Genomic DNA, 17,617 nt, shown 5'->3' on the forward strand with positions numbered 1-17,617 from the left:
GGAAGACTCTGTGTCACTGAGGAAGTGGATGAGCCGTACCACCAGCTACACAAGCGCTCAAGTTCAGGGGCCGATTCGAGATGGCGCACTAGGAAGCTAGTAAGACTAGGCGGCCAAGTGACACTTGAATGTAGTGACACTAAGCGGTATTTTACACCAATCGGCTAGTGGCTCAGCGCGAACCGAAATCGCCTAGTGACGCTTGAAATCAAGTGTCACTAGGGCCTTAGTGCGCCAACGCGAATCGGTCCCAGAATGAAATCCTGAACCTGGCAAGCCAGCTCGTCCTGCGCGGCCTGGTAAAGGAAATCCAAGCAGATGGAACAAGCCCATTTTCACTCATCGTAGATGGAAGGAACACAAGATGAGAGCGGCAAGGAACAGCAGGCTATTTGTGTGCGCTATACGACGCCTGATCTGGAGCCTGTCGAAGAGTTCCTCGGATTCTATGAGCCGCCAACGACCACGGGCCAAGCTTTGGCTGACATGATGCTGGACGCCATGCTGCGCCTTGGACTCCCCCTGGAAAATCTAAGGGGTGACGGGGTCTTGCCTTCGACGGGGCGGCAAATATGAAAGGAGCTTTCAAGGGTGCGCAGGCCTTGATCAGAAATAAGCAGCCCTGTGCCCTATATGTCCATTGTGGAGCGCACTGCCTGAATTTGGCAGTCAAGGATGGCTGCGAGGCTTCTCAGATGATCCGAAACTCTCCATAGCCTCAACGAGCTTGGAGTTCTCTTCTCTGACTCGATCACTGCACGAAACCAATTCAGCAGTATCTGTCAAGCTGAAGACCTCTAGTGGAAGCACAGAAAGCCTCATGCACAGTATCTGGGCTGATGACTACGGTGGGTGCTACAAAGGACTTTCTTCAAGGGCTGCGCGACAACGCTGATGATTTGACATCAATGCTCCTGAAAAAGGCGGAGTCCCTGGAACTGGACGACCCAGAGCCACCGCGACAGAAACGACCGCCGTCGCGTCTATCAGAAACGGAGGGCAACTTTTCGCCGAAGACTGTGATGGAGATGATGCGTATCGAATACCTGTCATTTGTCGATGCCACAACGGCCACAACCACACAGCTGAGCGACCGGTTTACAGGGGACGGTCTTCAGGACATGCAGAAGTTTGAAACTGTGGTAGTCCGTAGCACCCAAACAGCCGAGTTGGTTGGGAACATTCGCCAATCCATCCGCGCGTGGCCGCCGATCATTGAGGCTGACAGTTTGGCCAGCGAGCTGCAGGTGTTCCTACGTGGTAGGGACCAGGGTATATTGACTTACAGGGTATGGTCATTTGGCAGCCCAGGATTTGTGACGGATAATGCGCAGCAAAGACATCTCTGGCGCAATGTTTTTAGCATGATGATTATTTTTACAATATATGACGTATTTATTATTTTATTACAGTTTTATAATGATTTTTTGTTTTTTTTTAATTTTAATCTTTATATATTTATTATTTTTTATTTTAAAATAATCTATGTTGTTGTCAATGCTGTGGATAGCTTTAACCCGCGCCCTGCTGGGGGGGGGTGTTTGAACACCCCCCCTTGTGGTTTTTCGCGAATATCTCAAAAACGGCGGCGCGGAGCGCCGCCGTTTTTGGTACACCTTATCATACATCAATTCTACACATGTTGTGAAAATTTCAGACCAAGGTCATTCAAGGTCAGGTCACCAGGTCACTTGAAGTGACCTCACCTCATAAAAAGTTTCAATGTCTGTCATAGCTACACCGAGTGACCGATCGCTTTGAAACTTTCAGCGATTGCTAAGAGCAATAGCATGTACAAAATGTATATCTCAGAATTTTGATATCGATGACCTAAGGTCAGGTCAATTTTGCGACCTCCCCATTTATAAGTCAATGGGAGAAAAATGAAATGCGTCTCTTTTGGACGAAAGACATTATAAACACTCCCAAACACCGAATTACAAGTGTTTTAGACACACTGAACATGAAAATGGTGTCCGTGACCCTTGTTTATGCCCTGAGGTCATTTAAGGTCACGAATGGTATCTAACAGTTTTTCGCAAATAACTTTTGATAGAGGCATGCTAGAGCGATGAAAATGCCTTATATGTGTTCAGCTCGACGATACGGATCGACTGATATGCAACATGACCCTTTCCGGTCAGGTCATGACCTTGACCTGAGGTCAAATTTTCAAGTTGACCTTTCAAGGTCAAGTTATAGTTCATTCGATGCGTCTTGACGAGAGGAACACGATGCCGGTAAAAGTAAGCTCGTACAAGGCTTTGGTCAAAAGTTATTGCAGAAAAACTGTTTCCGAAAAAAAATCGGCTATTTTTGCAGTTTTTGCCCCCTGCAGGCAAAACCGTTGACGTTAGGTCAAATCTGAGAGAATTACTCAGAAAGGGCGTTAATAGGGCTATCGAATGCACTTTTCCGCGGCGCTGTAGCTCTATTGGTTCCCGAGTTATGCGTTGGCTTCTTGGAAATTTTCGACATTCGACCTGGAAATCGACGAAATTTTGCCTTCAATGACCTCTGGTGACCTGACCTTTGACCTGACCAAAAAATTGACTGAAGTGATTTCGTCATTATTGTCGACGCTCTTTCGAACGCCGCCTTCCGCGTATCGCTACGTGGCCCAGGAGCCGAGTTAGAAGGGGGGGGGGTGTTCAAACACCCCCCCCCCCAGCAGGGCGTGGAAATCCAGGACCCCCAGCAGGGCGCGGGTTAAAAAAGAATTGACGTCATCAAAGATTGAGTGAAACAATTTACTACTTTCACGTAAACTTGACCTTGTTGGTAATGGGAAAAATGTAATGTAAACATATGGCCTTGGTAAACATCATATCAGTCTCTGTGCTGGTAAAAGCTAGTTATTTCTTTGAATTGTGGTGGAGTTTTGGTTCAGTAGGTATGATATGTAAATTAACCACCCGCTGAAATTCAATGCAAGCAATTTTGAGCTGAAATTTCTGCATCATTTGCGCTGAAAGCTGGGGTCGTGCTGTGAAACATCAAAGAACTCGCCTTTTCGACTCACCTGTTTGGGGTTCCCTGCCTTTAAGAGTACAACATAGAGGCGCAAATGTAAGCCCCAATAAAACAAGCCCCTGGCCGGAAGTTCAGACCCTCTTCAGACCCGCTCGCAGGATGAGTCTGCTGCTAGATTTACCAGCGTGCTGAAAAATTTGGTGACCACCATTCGCTGTAAAATTCTGCTGCAGCTGTGCGCCGAAAAATTCAGCGGCCACCATGCGCTGAATTTGGCGCATGCGAAATTACGCCAGGCTGAGACTTGTGCTGAAATTTTTGGCACAATTCTGCCATTACTCCGAACATATTTTGCATGTGTATTTTTTTCAGTCTGGGCGTGGCGCAGCCAGAGCAGCTCTGCGCTCCAAGGTCCTGTGGTGGTGAGCGTCTCGCCTCACCAGAGATGGACTGGCGATGGATGCCAAGATGCCAGCTTTCAAACACCAGGTCCCAGAATCAATGTGTAAGTATGTACATTTACCTTTCCAGACTTAGCTCTGCCTTAATAATGCTGTGATTGTTTGGAAGACTAATAAATCTTGCATGCTTTGTACACAGGATGACTAGACCATTAGGCAAAACATTTTACCTGCATTAAAATTGTGCTAGTGAGTACCTAGTGACCAATATGCATGTTGCTTTCTTGTCCATAAACCATTTTTTTTTTTTTTGATGAATTGATTCAATGCAACTTGAATAAAAATATGTACAGTTGTCAGTTACACATAAGCAAATACCATTTTACTTATTAAATTTAGAGTTGCTCAGTGATTGCACAGTTTCTGAAAGAAAGATGGGTATCATGATGCCTGTTGTTCTCGATTATTTGTTTTATAGGGGTGCTGCAGCGTCAACAGGCTCATGATACTCACTACCCTTTTATTATGCCCTTTGTCCACACCATTGACAATATTGTTCTGCAAGAAAAAGTATAAATTAAGTGTTTTTGCTGGATAAAGGGTGGGATTTATTTGTTTGTTTCTTTTTGTAACTACACGCTCTGCGGCTGAACCTCTACCTGTATGGAGTGTGCCGTGTCATGCTGCGCCGCATAAAAACGCATTATGTTATGCCGTCCTAATTGCCTCGCATCGTATCCTTTAAAGACAATAATTTAAGCGTGAGCGTGACGTGAAAGGCCACAACATCGAGAAACTCCGACACATTTTTTCCCTATTTGTTGTCAGGTCTCCGGAATGGCACGACAGAAAGTCCGACCCGCCTACGAGCTGCTGTCTGCTTCGTGCGGTCTGGCCGCACAGACGTACTCGGTGCATGCCCGGAAAGGAGAAAGAGACAGCCTTCCTCTTCACCATTGACAGCGGCATGGACGTCCTCAACAGCGGCCATCCGAGGGACGCCAAAACACTGCGGAGAGGCTGCTCCGGCACTCTCGGGCAGGAGGACGCCCTCTCTAAGCTGGTGGAAGAGGTGGAGGGACTGCGCTTCGGCTCAGCTGGTCACCTCCTCCAGTTCCAGAAGGGTCTAGTAGTGACAGTGAAGGTAGAGCGGGGTCTGCTCGCTGACGTGCAGCAGCGTTTTGGCCCGGGCTGCTAACTGCTGCTCCGCCACGTCACCCAGAACCGACTTTAGGGCTCGTTCAGCCACATCCGCGGCTCTGGCGGCGGAAGCCCCAACCCCACGACGACAGAGGTGAAGGGGCGCCTCCGCCTGTTCACTCTGATCCAGCTTGCGCGTCACGGGCCCACGGCGTGCAGATTAAGAGTTGCTCACCCGCGGCGCTCCCGGTACCAGCGGCGGAGGTGGAGGCGGGGGCAGAGCCGGAGGCAGACGAGGACCAAGCCGACCAGGCGCAGATGGTGTGCTGGAGGCGGTATGCCCTGAGCCGCCCCAAGAAGTTCCTGAGGGGACGGAGAGCCTGGAGCCCGTTCCTGACGAGCCAGCCCCGGACGCAGAGGAGGAGGCGGAGCAGGAGAGGGCGCAGCTACTGCGGGAGGCCGAGACAGTGCATATACCGCCTGCGCCCTCAGCGGCGCTGGACGCTGAGATTGGTGTGCCGGCCACCGAAGGTGCAATGGCGCATCTGGTTGGCTACATCGCCAGAAAATGCGGCCCCAGCTTCGGCGCGCTGGCGATGGCATCTGAGGACGCGCCCGTTCAGACGCTCTGGACTCGACTGCGCAGCGCGGCCGGCGGACTCACGATCCCCTCCCAGCCCTGCTTAGACCTGTTTAATCAGCTCGAGGCGGAGTTCATATATGTTTCACGTGTTCGCTGAAGTGTCTTGAAAATGCTTAAATGTGTGCCATTCGTGATTTGCCTGATGATGCAGTACAAAACGCGTTGCAGTTAATATAGCTGATGATATGTAAATGCAGTCTACATCCATATCGTGCTCAAATAATGTAGCGCACAAGCTACCCTGAGGTAGGTTTTGAATTCACCGAATTTTCCAGTCGACTGTTCAGATGGAAATCAACTTGAGTACCCTGGTATGCTGAGTATGTTTTCGTATTGTTACATAGCGTACCGTCGGACAGAATGGAGTGCTATGCTGCTGTGACATTCATCGAACCTCCCGTTTGTGCATGTGTGCACTTTCACATATCGTGCTATCTGAAATTGAATCGACCTATGCCGCTGTGCCGCTGCCTGGGTTGCCGGCGACAGCGGCGGGGCGCATCTGATCGGCACAATGTTACAGATCAGGATCCGTCCTGCAGTCTGGAGGTAGTCGGACCGGTGTTTGTCTAGCCAGATGTACTCCATCGAATCACTGATGTTCATCTGTAAGGCTGTGTTCTTGCCTAATGCTGCTTCCACCCATTCAGTCCGTTTTGAATTGTAATAGAGGAAGCCAGATGTCATAGATGTCTTCGTTTAAGGGATTGTTTTCGCATGTCATGCATCGGAAATACAATCAAAATAGAATTAATTGATGATCAGCTATGCAACCGCAAATCAGCAGCATTGAATCTATGTACAGCATTGTTATGCACTTCTACAACCGAAGTGATCCGACGAAACACCAGCGACCATCAGCCAAAATATAACTTATATGCCTGGAACCACAAGTGTTTGCTAATTCGATGCACATGAATACCGCGACTTTTCATGGAAATCAACAGTTATTATCACCGGTAACCAAAAACGTTATTGCCAGACATTCATTTCAATGATAGCAACACAGCAACGCTAGTCAATGGGATGTAGAACTTCTTTCGGTGGCATAATTTGCATACTTCTCTACTTTTCTTCAGTAAAACTGACCCGGGATGCATAAGGTAATCCATTTAGCTTTCAAATGACATTAGAAGTTTTGATTTGACTTTCATAGTTCCTGAGATAATGCGGCTAGAAAAATGGCTAAAATCAGGGATTTCCCCATAGCTCAACATTAGTGAAGGAAAAACTTCAAGCTCTGGTGACGTCACGTGAGGAGGAAGCTGCCAATGACAATGACCGGGGGCCGGTAGGGACTTCATCTCCTTGGCAGAAGCTGTGAAAGCCTTCAGGGAGCTTGGCGACGAGGCCGCGAGTCTTCTCCAACGTGGAGCGTTTGCTCAGGATGATCATTAGCCGCGTTCGCAACGACACTTAAGGCACGCAGCTTAAGCTACCTAGGTAGCTAACTAAGCTAGCTTTGGTAGGGGAGCGTATAGTAGACACGGAGAGGCGTCTAGTTTCAACTATAATAATTCGAAATATTGGAAATTATAGGGCAGTTTTGCGGTAAATACATAATATTATGCACTATGACTTAATGAAAATTGTTGAAGCATGCTGTAAGTCAGTAATCCAAAAAAACTTAAATAATGTATTCATCCGGTTGTACCAAATTGTCTACCATAAAATATCCCCAATAGGCCGCGGGAAGGCAGTAGTGGCTGTGATGAGGTGCAATTCGATGTCTTCTTTTAATTATTCTGTGTTAGAACCAGTGTCTTGAGTGGTGCTCCAGCTATTTGATGTGTACATATTTGTGAATTATATTAATTTATCGCAAATTGTGCCTCATATCAGGTTAGTTAAATTGGCAAGTATAACGTGTTCTCAATTTTCATCTCTTCCCAGTACCGTCCACGTGTTGCCTTGGGCTGCGATATTTTGCAAGATCGTCCGGGGTGGATACGTGGCTGAATACGGGCCGCGCGCCGGCCCCAGTGGCGTGGCCCCAGCGGCGCACGCCGGCCCCAGTGGCGCTGCCGGGCCGCGCGCCAGCCCCAGTGGCAGCGATGAGGAAACGGAGTTTTCCTGGGAACTAGATGTGTCGCAGCGCCCAAGCCCAGGCGGTGCTGTCGGGGCGCCGTTCCCCCGCCCCAGTGGTGCTACCGGTCCCGGCGAGACCCGGGACCCGGGACCCGAGACCCGGGAACGTCCCGGCGAGACGTTCAGAGCGCGCGCTGGCCGGAGCGGCGTTGCAGAAGCGCCGCGTGATGGTCCCAGTCGCGTGGCCGAGGAATCGCATGCTCTCAGCGACACCGAAGAGGACCTGCTCATGGACAACGATCAGCGCCGAGCGTCGGTATCTCCGCGTTCGGGGTCCGGCGATGATGTCCACGGGCTGGGTGCCGGACCGAGCACCGGCCCTGCCGGCGCTACCGGGCCGCGCGCTGGCCCCAGTGGCGTGGCCCCAGCGGCGCGCGCGTGTTTCTTTTTTCCAACCAAAGGAAGGCGCTATACCCGAAGATGCTTCTTGGTAAACAAACCAAACAAAAACAAACATAACCTAACCTCACCTGACCTAACCTACAACCTACAAACCTACAACCTACAACCTAACCTACAACCTAACCTACAGACCTACAACCTACAAACCTACAACCTAACCTACAACGCGCCAAAAAGTTCGGCCGGCGGCGGGGATCCAACCCTAGTTATTAGATCACGAGGCGAGTGTGCTCACCACTACACCACGCAGCCAGCTAGCCGGTGAGAGGTGTAAGTCACTTTTCAATGACGCAATGGGATATTCTCCGTATAGCGCCTTCCTTTGGGTGGAAAAAAGAATTACGCGCGGCGCGCGCCGGACCGAGCATGGGCCCCAGCGGCGCTGCCAGGTCGCGCGCTGACACCAGTGGTGTGGCTCCGGCGGAGCGCCCCGGTCCCGGCAGGACGGCCGGAAGGGGGCGCGCTAGCCAGGGCGGCGCCACCTGCCGGCCCCGGAGAAGTAGAGGCGGCCAAGGGCCGGCCAGGACGGTCGCAGCCCCGCTTCAGGAACAGCGCGTCGTCGTCGTCGGAGGGCAGCTGGATTGGGAGAGGAAAGACTCCTGGCTCTCCTATAGCGGATGGAAGAAAGAGACGTGGCCAGGGTCCACTTTAATAGAGGCTTCTACTTTAACATTTCTTAGCTGACAGTACACTGTACAGTGAATTTTAGCTGACAGAAATTATTTTACCTTCCATCACTAGTTTTAGCTGAGAGAAATCCAACCATTCAAAGCATTCGGACTAAATTTATATAAAAATTATTGACTGTTACCAGAGGAAGTAATATCGGACAAAATAAACAAATAATTTCAAAAACAAGTTAGATAGACACTGCCAGAATGAAGATGGAAGACGAAGTCATGTGTGCATCAAATGGATGAAGTCTAAATAAAGCCTATAGTATGCTAACTTACAACCCTCCATCACCAGCGCGCTCACCCCTACATTACTTTGCAGCAATGGTTTGCCGCACATAAACGATAAAAGTTTTGGTCTGTCCGAGATTCGAACACAGGACCTTCCGATGTATCAAAAACATGGGGTCATATATGGACGAATATCTCGAAAACTGTTGGATGGGCTTGAACTTTTCATCCCAAAAATGGAAATACAAATGTAGCTATCTTTTGACATACTTTGTATGTGGATGCCCACACCACGAAACCTTGAAAACCGAGCGCGAAAAGTCGCATTTTAACACGCAACCCTATGGGCTAGTAGGAAAAGTCACGCCCATGCTGCCATATGACTTTGGAGGGGGCTGAGCACAACATGGCTTAGACTCAGTTCTTTGGCCTCCACCTTGAAGTTCGATGGCAAGGAATTGATCAAGGCTATAGATTATAGAACTGCAGGTAAGGAGTAAGGACACTAGCCATTTGACCATGAACGCCGCGCGTATATGGAAATTCCGACCTCGACGAGCGTCTGTGGTAGAAAGTCACCACTTTGGTAGGGGAAACTACTGCTGTGTGGTACCATTTGCACTTCATGTTTCGCTATAGTTGCGACATCTATGAACATAGGTACTAAAATAGAATAGTTATGTAAACTGCAACATCTGTGTGGGCTGATTCTAGTTAGCGATTAGTTAGGGCACCAGGGCACTGGCGGATCCAGACCTGCGTTTTTTTTTTGGGGGGGGGGCCAACTCATGCCAGGAGCCAAACCTAGGGTACCCCCAAATCCTGTTTTCTCATCGGTTTTAGGCCACTTATTTTTCGTCACAGCCCTGAAACGATATTTTTTAAACTAAAAATGAAATAGAAATGGTAGCCCACCCGAACCGTGCCTTAAAGGGACCCTCCCACCTTCAAAAAAGTTAATGAATTGGCATGAAAGTGATGTCGCTCGGTTCAGAAAGAGCAAAAACAAATATCTTCCAAATTTCATCGAAAAATATTCACCGGTTTTCAAGATATTAGACTTTTACTTTTGTTTACTTTTTGGGATCTCTGCTGTTCCTAGCGACTTTATTTGAAAGTGCGGCATTTGTTGCGCGCACGGCGCAAAGCAGCATATACCACCGCGTGCTACAAAACGTTTTAGTCAAACATGTAAAAATCGTTAGATATCTGCGCTGACGTCACACATTCAGAGGGGTATTCCTATGCATTAGCCCCTCTGAATCAAAATGCTGCAATTTTGAAATTCAATATTTCCGATTTACGGCATTTCTCGATGTTGTGAGTGCCGAAACCGGTAATTGTGAGTCAGGGACCCCATTTTGGCTATCTCAACTCAAATCTAATGTTAAGGTGGGAGGGTCCCTTTAATATTACTTAAAAACACTTAAAATTGCTTTTGTTGACCAGTTAGCCCACTCCGGATCGGTGCTTGGCGCAGCCTTCGCGGGCCGGGAGGTGTCGGTTGGAAACCCCTGCCGTTCAGCCCCTGATCAAGCTAGAGCTTCGCGGAAAAAACAAGCGTGTCGCCCGTGAGTAGCGAGAGGAAGCCGATGGTACCCGATTTTAGGGTTCCTGGTCATTGGTTGACCTTCCAGTCCAGGTCACAGCAGTATCCCAAAATTTGTCGATTTGGGTGCAAACTGACATCCAAATGAAACTTATTTTGCACTCTCATTCCCATTTTTTAAGAGCTATTTCCCACTTAAGATTTTACTGACAGCAAGCATTTGGGTCGATGGTCGTTTTTCACCTGCAATCTGTCACAATTGTACAGGGTGTCCCAAAAAAGTTAACCTAGGATCAGGGGCGTCGCCACGGATTTTCGACAGGGGGACGGATCGGCCGACTAAAAACCCGCTATTAGGTATTGTTACCGTACTTTTTGACTAGAGTATGAATTGGCGGCTCGAAGCGCCGCAAATTTTTTCATAACCAATTGGCAAAACAGCTCCAAACACCTCGATTTTGCAGCCCGTGTAACAAGTTTGATGCCAGAACACGTAAGGTCTGGTGGTCACCAAGTCAAGTAACTTTGCCTCTAAAAAATTGTGGTCCCTTAACCGTATAACTTATTTCCTAGAAGTTTAAAATTTTGTGTAGTGCAACTGCAGGACTGCGAGGTCGGAGCCGGAGCTTGACAGTTCGTCAGCTTGACATGACAGCTCTGGCCAGAGTCGGATCTGGGGTCACCGAAATCGTTTGTGCTTCGACTCCGAAGTCAGAGTCGACATTTTCTGGCTTGAAGTCATGCTCTGAAGTCTTAACTGGTTAGTCGAAATATATAAAGCAAGGCCCTATATACCAGCCGTTTACGGTACACGTGGAATTCGTGGATGACGATATAAAAATTAGCAGTTTCCAAAGGACTAAGAGCTGGAGGGGATAAGGGGATAAGAGCTGGAGGTTCTCTCGGCCGGTGACTGGTGGACGGTGGTTGAATGGGGTCAGACCAATACAGGCCGACAGACAGCCACATGCCAATTAGAGTTGCAAAGTTTCCCTACCGCATTACCGGCATGCCGGTAATTTTTCACTACCGCAGGTTTTTTGTGGTATCTGGCATGTCTTGCCGGTAACATGCCGGTATTTTTGGTTTTGCACAAAAAAAATTATTAGCATATGATTCAAACTTTGGACACTAAGAGGAAAATGTGGCATCTCTTGTAGGGGTAAACTGGAATCAACAATGCAGGTTTTTTAGTATGCCGGTAATTTGGTGGTGTTTTTGCTTTGGGCGTGGTAGCATGCCGGTATCCCCAAAAAAATTTGTGGGGCGGGGCGGTGCCGGTAGCAGCCTTTGGGGGAAACTTTGCAACTCTAATGCCAATTGCCAATGCCATGTCAGTAATTCAATCCAGATCATTAACGCAGATGATAAAGGACTTTTCCCTGAGCCAGACTGCTCCCCTCACCCCTACTTCGGTCTCGTATTTGGCCTGCCCCAGTGTCCCATCCAGGGGGGTGACACCGTAATGCTGTGCCATAGGCCGATGTTGTAGCCAGCTGATGAGCAGGAATGACGTCATCGGCCCATGATAGCCCTGACCAATGTGATCCAACCCATTGCGACTTAAGGTGACCTCTGTGACTTGGCCTGACCCATCGTGACCCTGGGTGACCTCTGTGACCTGACCTGACCCAGGGTGACCTGAGGTGACCTTTGTGACCTGAAATGACCCAGCGTGACCTAATTTGACCTTTTTATCTGGAATTCACCCATTTGGACCCCTTCGTTCAGCTTCTCGCGTAAGTACAAGACTTCTGAACTGGTTATTATCGCGTAAATGCCTTATTCGTGATAGCGCCGTGTAGCAAGCGGTTCACCTAGTGAACGCGGTCACGGCTTTCAGCAAGCTGGCACGCGGAGCCCGGAGGTCTTAGCTCCGCGTTGCCGGAGCTGAGCGCCAGCTGGACGACACGCGGCAGGAATGTATACGGTCACTGGCTGGTCTTCATGTCAGCGAATGCCGAATGGCATGGCCAGCTCAAGCACAGGCCGCTGACTCCAGGCGGCCAGCTGCGCCTGCAAGCTGTCTGCCATCAAGCCGGTGGCGGCGGCGTGGCCAGCGTGCCGAGCAGCTGCACCGCGCGACACCGCAGCCGGCAGCGGCCCCATCTCCGACTAGCACCGGCCTCGCCGAGCGCCGCCCCGGCGTCAGCTACTACTGGTTCAGGTCGGGCACCATGGCCGCAGCGGCTCGGCGCAGTCGGCCCAGAGCGCGGCCAGCTCGGCCAGCACCGGCAGCGACAAGTCCAGAGCGTCCGTGGCAATTGTTGTGTCCCGCACCGCCGATTGCATTCTCTATCTGCACCCGGAGGGGGGGGGGGGCAGGGGCACGTGCCCCCATCGGATCAGGGGGCTGAGGGTCCACGCTGGCATTTTCGACTCAGAAGGGCCCCACAGGGCTCGAAAGGACACCTTATGTGCTCCGAATAGCCACACAATAGCCACACTTCTCTCCATAAGAGCCACACACCGGCTTTTTATTGTTCCTTGTCGGTATTTGAGGGCCCCTTGCCGGCCTCCCAGGGCCCATTGGCGACCTCTGAGGGCTACTTGCCGGCCTCTGAGGGCCCTTACCGGCCTATCAGGGACCAGCAGCTCTAAGGGTAATGCCTGTAATGACCCCCTAAACCAATGGTTGAAGGCCCCACAACGGCGCCTGCGAGCTGGCCCTCGCCGGCGGCTGTGAAAGCCCCAAAGCGGTGCCCAGCTGAGGGCCCGCACTGCCGCCTCTGAGTTCAACCGACACCCCTGAATGAAGTTCCAAAGGCCCAAACCAGCGCTTCTTAAGGCCATATATCGGCGGCTCTGAGGGCTCAACGCCGGAGCCTCTGACGGCCTAAGACGGGACCTTCGCATCGGACGGCCACTCACCGGTGACTTTTGAGGGCCCCGCACCGACGACTCTGAGGGCCCCCACCGGCGTCTGAGAGTACCTTGCTGGTCTCTGAGGACTCCACAGGGCTCCTGAATACACCGCAGACCTCTTAGGGCCCTTTGTCGGTCTCTGAGAGCCCCTGTCGGCTTATAAAGGGTTCGAGCCAGCAGCTCTAAGGGTCCCACGCCCGACTGTGACGACCCCACACTGCAGTGTCTCTGAGAGCCCACAATGGCAACTGTGAGGACCCTCACCGGCGCCTCTGAGGGCCACACACTAGCACCTCAGAGGGCCCACAGCGGCACCTCCGGGGCCCCGGACCAATGCCTCTGAGGGTCCACACCAGTGCCTCCAAAGGCTTCATAACCGGCGGCCCTGAGGGCACTACACCGGTGATTTTTGGGGGCCTACCGAAGGCACAACACAATCCCTTAGTCTCGCTGAGTTTCCATCCCAATCCCATACCGGCTTCTATCCCAATTCCGGCTCTAGCAATCCTCCCCCCCCCCCCCATGGGTCAGCGGCGCCGCGCCGGTGTCTGTGAGGTACGTCGAATTGCAATGGCGTAATTTTATGTTCGACGTTCCTGCTAATGATGCATCCGCTTTAATACTTCTGCGTATGTAGGCGTGATTCGATGTTTGATTGGTCCAGAGCAGCTCAGATTCGGAGCAACAACAGCTTGACAAACATTTTTCGTCTTTGTTGTGTATTGTCACGCATTGTATTGTCATGGATGGAGGTTCTTTCATTCATGGTATTGTAATACATACACTTGGTTTAAATTTAATTTGATTTGATAAATTTGAGCCAATTCTTAGTGATATGGGAGTTGTCTTGCAAGTTCCCACAAGCCCAAATATATATTTTTTCAGTGAAAAGTAACACTATGAAAAAGTTGATGCTGGATGGTTTAAGAAAATGCCTTATGGTCAAAGTCGTGTGTTCCTTACATCAAGCACTCAAAGCATCACCGTGAAGAGACTTCAGACAAGGGTCAAGGAGTGAGGTGTTTGTGTGGAAACGTAAGTTATATTTTTTTCGTAATTTGCTGGCAAAGCTAGACAAAAAATTGATATCCATATCCACTTCTTCTTCTTCGTGGATTAGGGCGCATAGCCGTCAGGCTCAAGCATCAAGCGTCCAACAATATCCATATCCACGCTAACAGTGGTTGTCAATATGTGGGTACCAGTGGTTCTGGGTGGGCATGGGCATGGACGATTACTCTTCATCCAACGACTACTTGTTATCCATTATTGCCTGGGACAGGCGTTGCCAGCAGCTTTTTTTTGTAGGTACGCACAAAGTTGATGTATTGTTGGGTTGGGGTCCATACGCATATACTATTTCTGTTTCATTATATATCATGCTCGGATAAGTTGCTGTCACTTGTGACCAAGGTATTTGGTTATGAGTAGAGCAGACATTACAGAAATGTTTTCCTACCAAGGCGAGGTGCTTTACCCAGAGAGTCTTCTTTTTAACACCAAACCAAACCTTACCTGACGTAAACTAATCTACAAGTCACCTACAACCTAAAATCATACAACCTACAAACCTACAGCTGTGCCTCTCCTTGGTTGGAAACCCTTTGTAGTTCATTTGACATCTGCTCTACTAATGCTGTTAATTTTGATTTGTAACCTAACCAAACCAAGCCTAATATAATCCAAACCTTGCTCATAACTGTGATAAGTTGCAGTACTAACATCACTTTGATTTTCCTCAGCCCATTACATCATCAAGAGGGAGACCGCACTGACAGGGGTCCAAGATCCATCTCAGGCCCTACTGTAGGTAAGTGTGGACGTCCTGACCTGTAGCCAGAAGCACTGCCACTGTAGCACAGCAGCTAATTCCCCATCATCCTTCCAGCTCTGCAATGGTCTGCATTTCTGCAATGGTCTCAACAGCCCTAACTGAACACAAAAGCATTTCACTTACTAACAGTTTAAGACTAATATTATTCTAAAAATGGTTGTAAAGCAATGTAGAGTGAAATGGATATATGGTGTATATGAATAGAATTGGGTGTGCTGAGACTTGTACTTCATGAACTTGAACAATGAACACTAGGGTAACTAATTCAACTATTTGTTGTTATTCAGACTGCCCGCCAGCAGACGGAGACCCACCGACGGACGTCGGCTCAATGGCCAACAGTGGCCCGCCGGCCGGCTGACGGACGACGGTGGCTCGCCGACCGCCGCCGGCCCGTCGGCCGACCACGGCCCACCAGTTGATGGTGGCTCGCCAGCTGACGGAGGTCCGCCGGCCATTCGTAGCACGCCCGCCGACGGCAGCTCGACGCACATCCTGGCCTTAACTATAGCTATGTCACCCCCAAGATTAGTTCACCCCCCCCCCCCCCAAGTCCCTAGGTGAGTGGCTGGAGAGTGGAGAGAACTTTGTGTGTTGCCGGGAGGGGATGTCTGCTAATGCAGGTGCCGTTGCAGAGGTCGTGACGTATGATGGGTCTCAGACTCGGGCTTCAACTTTTGAGTGAGAAAACGGATAAACAGGTTAATGTATTGCAATTATGGCTAAATGTGCGACAGGAAACGCTATGAGCTATGAGTTATCGTCGCCGTGGCGGAAATTTGAGGACCATCGCAACCTGTGACGTCGCCATGACTGCTAATTGACGGTCGCCTTGACTCGTGTGTAACGTTCACTGTGCCTAGTATGTGACGGCCGCCATGACTGTTTATATAACGGCCGCCGTGACTGTTAATATAACGGCCGTCGCGACTGAAACGTGACGGTCGTCGTGAGATCTGACGTGTCGCGACTGAAACGTGACGGTCGTCGTGAGATCTGACGTGTCGCGACTCGCTGTGTCACAGGTCACCAGTCGCGGGCGCTCCATCTGACGGTGTCGTCCGACGGCTCCACGGTGACCAGCGCCGCGGAAACCATCCGACCCCGAAAATGCTGCTAGCCGTACACGAACAAAAGGCGCCAAGCACCCAGGACCAGCGCCCTGCTCCGAGGCGGTGTCCAAAGAAGGTCGCACAGTGCACTTGCTGTGCTAAGGTGTAGCGCGCGCTGACTGATAGAAAAAACTGACGGTTGGTTATCAGATCTCAGTATGGAACTCAAGATGGTCGGAGCCGACCTGGCTCGGTGGATGGTGTGCCAGGGTTAATTAAGTGTCGAAATGAGTGAGACGCTCAGATATCTGAAGGATACGTCGATACGAGTCCCGGCTTCGACTCCCCGTCCCAAAACGGTGTTGGCTGTGATTGGATTTTGGTATGTTTACGGACTCCCCCTCCCCCCACCCCCACCCGCAATTTGTGCTATGTAATAGGACGATAATATGCCGTGGTCTCATTCTGGCTCGATATCGTAATAGGCACTTAATTGGACAGACGTTGGTGGATGTAAATGGCAGGTTTAGCTAGCGCGATATTAGTAATCGTGGGTGCACTAGCTGTAATCAGTCGCGCGCTTCTTGCAGAGCACCTGTGAGCAATAAAATATGAAAGGGCAGTTTGTCGTGAAACCTGTGTACTTTTGGATTAAGTTATCAGAACATAAATGTATTTTTGATGTCCACTGCAGCTCTGGAACAGAAACATGGAGATCGGCTGTTCGCTGTAGCAGGGGCCAAAAAAATCAAAGGTGATATGTGATTTTAATTGAATATAGGTATCTCACTGTATTTTCAATCATATTTTAACAAAACAAATGCGTCGACTGCTGATTACCCTCGGCTCCTAACAACAACGCTTGCAACACTGGAAAGTACATAGACAATAACTAGGTACCCTTGCGACCGACTGGTGTGACCCGAGACTGTCTCTCTCACTGTTGCTGCTGGCGCACATACGACAACACGGCCGAATGGCTACGATCGAGAGCACGAAACGATGCTGGTGACTGACGGACCAGCGAAAATAGATCTCCCGTCTACGCGCGGAACAACGCTGATTGCCGCGGCGGCTCACAGACTCCATTGGCTCAACAGAGTTCAGACTGTTGGCGGTTGTTGCCATTGGCGGCGGAACGGGGAGGGCACCGGGGCACCGTGCCCCCCTTTGATTTTGGCATTTTAACATTAGCCCTATCGGCGTTGCATGGTCATGGAAAGAATGGGACTAAAAGTCGGCAGTGCCCCCCCCCCCCCCCCATAATTGGAGATGTTCCACCGCTGGGCTCCTCCCTCCCCTCCCCGAGAGGGCGTAGCCAAGTAGCTTAGTTGTGCTCGCAGTGAGCGGCCGTACCACGCAGTCGTCTTTTTGCATCTATGTAACCGTTGAGTGGATGGCATCCAGACGAGCTAGGCGTCGGCTTCGCCCTTCCAGCGGCCGGGCAGCGCAGGTGGACGGCCGCGGAGTGTCCGCCTCCGATCTCGGCGCTTTCGGCAGAGTGCGGCCGTCGGCGTCGACACTCCACGGAGTTGCATAGCGTCGGCCGTCGATAGGCCTTATGGTGTCGCTGTTGTAACAAAAACGTAAGTAGATGTTTGAAACAAGATATAATGTTATTTTTTTTCTAGCGTTGTTACACATAGCTGGTATTGGCCGGTCATTAAGATACACATCATATCGACAAAGACAGCTTTATGTGCTGGTTACGATATGCGTGCTTCGATTGCGGCAGCAATCATCGAAGAAATATATGATTTATGCA

At 50.2% G+C, this 17,617-nt stretch overlaps 2 long non-coding RNA genes across 2 annotated transcripts; both read left to right on the top strand.

Moving 5' to 3' along the window:
• Window positions 1-2,799: 2,799 nt before the first annotated feature.
• On the top strand, window positions 2,800-5,911 carry LOC122384408. Its single transcript, XR_006257031.1, has 3 exons — window positions 2,800-2,893; window positions 3,346-3,478; window positions 4,203-5,911. It is a non-coding gene; the product is annotated as an uncharacterized LOC122384408 (long non-coding RNA).
• Window positions 5,912-13,695: 7,784 nt separating this feature from the next.
• LOC122384407 lies at window positions 13,696-16,646 on the top strand. Its single transcript, XR_006257030.1, has 4 exons — window positions 13,696-14,001; window positions 14,709-14,776; window positions 15,088-15,360; window positions 15,826-16,646. It is a non-coding gene; the product is annotated as an uncharacterized LOC122384407 (long non-coding RNA).
• The last annotated feature ends 971 nt before the right edge of the window (window positions 16,647-17,617 follow it).

Source organism: Amphibalanus amphitrite, unplaced genomic scaffold (assembly GCF_019059575.1).
Source record: "Amphibalanus amphitrite isolate SeventyFive unplaced genomic scaffold, NRLGWU_Aamphi_draft 000188F_arrow, whole genome shotgun sequence".
In the NCBI taxonomy this organism is placed as follows: Eukaryota; Metazoa; Arthropoda; class Thecostraca; order Balanomorpha; family Balanidae; genus Amphibalanus; species Amphibalanus amphitrite.